The following is a 6,000-nucleotide window of genomic DNA, read 5'->3' as shown; positions in this document are numbered from 1 at the left end:
AATGCCAGCATTGTTAAAAATGGACAATATTAATACTATATACCATTATTATTATTATACTTGATACATTCAGGCACAGGAATGTTTTTTTTTTTTTCTTTTAATGTTGCTGAGTACTAATTGAAGCTGATACAATTCAATTTGTTCTTCCAGATAGAAACTTAATCCCAGTTTCCACAGTGTGCAAGAATGTGTGTGACTATGTTGTATGTGGGCATTTTTTCCATTCCTATTTTTGCTTTTGGAAATATTTGTAAAACAGGAGGGACAAAGAAAGAACGGAGAAGTAACTTTAGTGGGAATTTCTATGGGAGTTCTGAGTGAGGCTGAAGTGTTTCATCTGATGGAAAACTTAAAGTAAAATAAAGAAAAAATGACAGGAATAACACAGAGTCATATCCCTTCCTGTGAACATTTTTTTGTTGTTGTTGTCTTAAAGAACTTCAAATTCTTTCTGCACTGAGTTGCTGCTTGTCAAGAAGAATACTGTGTTTTTATTTTTCTTCCTTTGGCTTTCTAGCTGCTGAGCCCTTGTTTTCCAAGCAGTTTTCATTAATGGCTGATTTTGAAAAGAAGGAGGTGATTCTGTACAAACAAGAACACTTTTAATGAATCTTTGGTATTTAGCTGCATGGAGGTAGTGTTCAGGGGGGCAATTATATATTCAGTAGCTCTAGATGTTCTCAGTTTAAACAGCTGACTCAATTTACACTAACTTTACAGTGTTTCAATTTTGGTGGCAGCAATGTCTAACTAGAAGTAATAAGCTGCAGGGGATGTTAATTTCTTAAATGACTGCAACTGTATATACAAAAGAGCTTTTGATAATGTCCTCATGGTCCAATGAGGAAGTTAAGGAAAGATCACAAAATAAATCAAATGATACTCTATTGAAATGCATACAGTCCTCAACTAACAACTTTCACAGCTTTTGTCACAATTTTTTCACTTAATGTGTTGACTGTATCAGTTGCACCTGTACTGGTTAAAGATGGGATAGTGCAGAGATGATGTAGACTCCTAGCCCTTGTATTGAATGTGTTTCAGAACCTGACAATAGATTTTTGGGTTAGTATGTTGTCATTTTGCCATTTGTATTAAAAAAAAAAATGTACTACTTATTCTTGCTTTCACATTCCTTGTAGTTCTTTATTTTATTATGTTGTTATTTGCTATTGTGCATTTATTACTTTTTATTATTTTATTATTTTATTCCTGTCAATGGTTTATGGGCGTTTGGCTCGGTTCCGTGACAAATGGGGCGGGGGACCCACGGACTCACGCCCCGGGAGAGGGAAAAGGAAAAAAAAGGGTAAGGAGATGAGCAAAAACAGCGGCAACAATCTGAGGAGAAACAAACTAATTTACTAAATAAGATGTCAGAATGCAAAACAACACGCTATATTACAATATAATTACAATTTAAGCTGATAAATCCAATACAGAGAGAGAGAATGTCCCAAAATCAAGGTAGGCCTTACTCTACTACCGACGATAAGACGGCTGGAGAGCGAGGTGCTGCCAAGACGAGAGATGGCGGGAAAAGGGCTGAGGTCTCGTGATCTGCAAGTTTTTATACTGTGAGCTTTTATCTTTTCCCTCCAGCTGGAAAAATGGTAACAGAGGAGCAAAGTGCCGTGGGGACTGTAGTAGTCTTTCTCTTCTGAGAACTAGGTACATCCACTACATGGTGTTATGATGTGGAATACCAATAACCGAAAATCATAAAACCATGACATTCCTACTGTCAATTATTATTTTATTGTATTTAGGTATTCATTGTTTTCAGCCTAACTGTTCTGCTGATGTCTTTATACTTATCATCCAATGAGAAACAGGCATGGGGGAAGCTGAAATGACATTTGGTTTGTGCAATCTGCCTGCCCCCATACGTAAACTGTCTTTAGGGCCATCTGAGACTGTTTCAAGGCAGCTCAGATAGGTTTACCTGGTTGGATACACAGCCTCGTAGACTACGGTCATTTGCTGTATTTGCTGCATGGTCAGCTTGTTTGATCTTGAAAGACATTAAGGCATTTCTCCCTCTGTAGTATTCCAGCTTCCAGCATGAGTGCGATGACTTGACACCTAAAGCAAATTTGTCCATTAATGAAACAGTTAGATCTGCCATTCTGCTTAAATAGAAACCATGTCAAAATAGCTAATAAAACATTAGCAATAGACCAAATAAGACTAATTTTCTCATTTTTGTTAAACAAAAGCATATACTCAAATGTGAGCATGTTCTTTGCCTAAATACATAAATTTTTGGAATGTTACTCAGTGAGTACTTTGGCCTTTTCTTAGTTTTGCTTAACTGCTTGTTTGAACCTAAATTAAATATTTATACAGGGATTCGTGAAGGACTCGTTGCAAACTCTGATGGACCAAAGGTGTAACACACCCTTCCAGAGGTGTGTTAGCAGTGATAGACAGGCATTGTACTGGTTTCCTGCAGAAGGATGAAAATCAGGCATATTTAACAAATTTTAGGAGAGGAGAGTCTGTTTAAATAAAAGCAGCTTGATTGAAGAGCCACTGTTAGCGTATCAGGGAAGCCACACGAGAACAACTTCTCCCTGTATAGTTGTAAGAGAATGGAAGGATCACCATATAAATACATATCATTACCAGATGCTATTAGCCAAACCCTTCTGTCCTGTGGTGCACTCTGTAGGTTTCAGGTCAGCTTACACACTCTGAATGCATTTTATGGATTTTTGCAACTGTTGTCAGTATTCCTTTTGGAATCGTACTTATGCATCTGACCATAAAAATTGGTTCCCGTAGTCCACGTTGATAAGAACCTGAGTTCATAACAGTGAATTAATACTGTTCCAAAAATAATTCCTCAATGCTTCTCAGTGTTCATGAACAAAAACTGATACAGTTTGCTCCTTAATACAATTGATCATATCTAGCTTAAGGACTATTTCATTCCAGTTTATGATCTTTCCTTAAAGATTTTTACAGGGAGGATGATGAATAGTCACATGGAGGGATTTAGACAGAGAACTCATCTCAAATGAGTTTAGTAGAACAGGTAGCACAGTACGAATTTCACTAGAAAGGCAAGATTTTTCTTCAGTATTTGGGTAGAACTTGTTCAAAAATTACTGGCCAAATTGATGACCATTGAAGAAAAGACACTGTAACACCAAGTTAGCTCAGGAGATAGATAAAATGTTATATCTAAGGTTATCTAACACAAACTTTCATTTGTGATGCCTGCTTTAAGTCATGGTTCTGCCCTAGGTAAATTTCCCATCTAATAAAATTAAAGTGCTTGAATGCCAGAGTGATTGAACATTCAGATACACAGCATTCATTTTGGACTAGGAGACTGAATATACTTCTTTCTTTTATTGTGTAAAGTAAGCCCATCTAATTTCAATAATAACTGAACTGCATTACTGTTTGATCACATGTTGGTTTATTGTATATATTATTGTCTGGGTACCAAAGAGATCAGCCATGTATTTTTTATCTATTTTAATGAATAAATTAAAGAGTGAATGAATCATTACCAAGAATATGTGTGTTTGTTTATTTATTTATTTATTTATTTATTTATATTTTTTTCTTACCATTGCTTTTCCCAGGTAAAAATCAATTAAACCTGCAGAGCTATTATCAAGAATGTTGCCTTTATTTAAAGTCTTTCTAAGTACTAGACTTAACATTTCAAGTATCTATCAGAACTTTTTCTATACATGCACATGTATACGTGCATATGTGTATGTGGATAAAGTGCCAGACAATTTCATAAACCCAGTGATTTCAAAAGGTCAGAAATACTTCAGTGCAATCACACAAAATTAGCGCATCCCAGGATGACAGCACTGTTCAAATGTTGTATCAAGTCACACAAGACATGCCCAGGACTGTAACACCTCCTGGTTAATGTGTCAAGACTTGTATCAAGACACACGGTGTTATTTCTAAAAGCAACAAACTTACAACAAAGGAAAAAGATATCCCTGTGCTGCAGCAAGATTGATTCTTTGTGAGTGCTCTTCCAGTGATCTCCGTGATTTACTGTGGCACCAAATTGTGCTCAGCATTGGAAATATCTCCTGTTCAGCTCTACTCAACAGCATTTTTGACATCAAAACACTTTCATTGTGAGACACCAGATATCTCTGCACCTGGTTGAAAGGGACATTGGAGATTCCTGCTTGAAGGAAATTGTGAGAACCAGTTTGTGATTTTGAAGTGCAGATGGCAATTGGGAAATTTAGCAGTGGGAAGGGAAAAGAACTCTAACACAACTGACATTAGCGAAGCTGAAAAATAAACATTTGAGTCAAACTAGAATATTTTTTTCTTTTCAGTCAAGTGTTGCAAAACACTGGTATATTCACCAATACCTTCAAAATGAGCAGTTCAACAGTTCTACAAAATGAAGCATAAATAATTAGTGATTATATAAATTGTTCTAACATGAAAATTCTGGTTCTGTGTAGTAACCTTTTGAAAAGTATCATGATTTTCTGGGTTTGTTCACATGTATGCATTTGTTGACAACACCTACTGACATTTAAACAAGTGTATGCTGGCAGTCTAATTAGACTTCAGAAATCCTTAAATCATTAGAAATATTCACTCTGCGTAACACAATTTTCTTCACTGTCTCTGAAAAATTTTAAGAATATGTCCAATTTCTTTGGCTGTATTCATTTAAGTGGCTTTCCTCGATTAAGTTGCAATGCTTCTTTCTCCTACATAGTGTTTGTCCTGTCACACACGCAGGTGTGACAAGACAGCTGCAGGTGGATCTTTTTTAAAAAATTGAACAGTGCCACCTTCTAGTTGTCTCCATTCATTTAAATGACTGGTGGCCATATGTCCAGGAACAAGCTATCCTCATATCAGTTCAGCTCACTGCTGCATGTATACCTCCAAGAGTTAATGCAAGTATGTCCAGCCCACAAACTTCAGGCTGCATGCAGCCCGACCCAGCCCATCCTGCCGCTGCTCCTGTCCTGCACCATCATGGCAGTGGCTCTGCCCAGCCTGGCCCTGGGTGTCCACCCACTCATCTCACACAACAACCACACATCAGTGTGTGATTGGCACTGTCTGGGGTGAAACCAGGGTATGGGGAGGGCTCAGTGCACTGCTAACTCAAGTGATGGCAAATAATAATATGCAGTCTGATACACTGAATAGACACAGTCTTGTGAACAGTGACAAATATGCAGCCATGCTTTCAGTTGTGATAAAGAAATCTGAGAATAAGTTTTAAGTTTCAGAAAAATAATCATCAATTTTTTTTGACATATTTGTGATTCCATTTTTGGTCAGCATAAATAAATTCTCTGCAAATTTTCAATTAAAATGTATAGGGTTGCAACCAGATATTCAACTCAAAGAAAAATTTGGTTCTAGGAAAACACTTGGACACAGGGTTACCCCGACAGTCGGCAAAGGGAAAAGACAAACCCCCGCCCGCCCGCGTGGGAAGCAGCAACTCAGTGTGAGTTCAAATAGCTTCATTTATTAGGGCAGCAGCCCTTCCTTATATAGCATACTTGTTTACAAGATATGTGCCTCACAGATCTCAGAAGTGTCTCAAAACAATATCATTTCCCAGGCTATTTTCGAGCACAGCACCTGCTGTTAATTAAAGCACTACAAGCACTAAATTCCACACATACACAGCTTACTTCTTATCTAAGGTCATACCGTAAATCTTTGAGAAAAGTCAGCTACGCGCTACCAGGCATGCAATGTTTCCCAACATTTGGTCATGTCTCTTTACCGGACTTTTATAAGCCCTCTCTTACCAGAAAGAGTATCCCTTGCTTCACAGTCACACCTTATTCATGTCATCACTTTCTGATAGCACATTTGTGAGCAACACTTTTCATGGCTTTGTTGCCCTCTTTTTTTTTTTTTTTTAATAAATAATATTAAAGATTAAAATAAGTTTAATTACTTGTAGGCTGTAACTATATTTTATTTAATGAGGGCTGCTCCAAAAGTCCAAAAATAATG

This window comes from Numida meleagris, chromosome 1 (genome assembly GCF_002078875.1).
Source record: "Numida meleagris isolate 19003 breed g44 Domestic line chromosome 1, NumMel1.0, whole genome shotgun sequence".
Lineage (NCBI taxonomy): Eukaryota > Metazoa > Chordata > Aves > Galliformes > Numididae > Numida > Numida meleagris.
Note: the sequence above shows the minus strand (reverse complement) of the source record.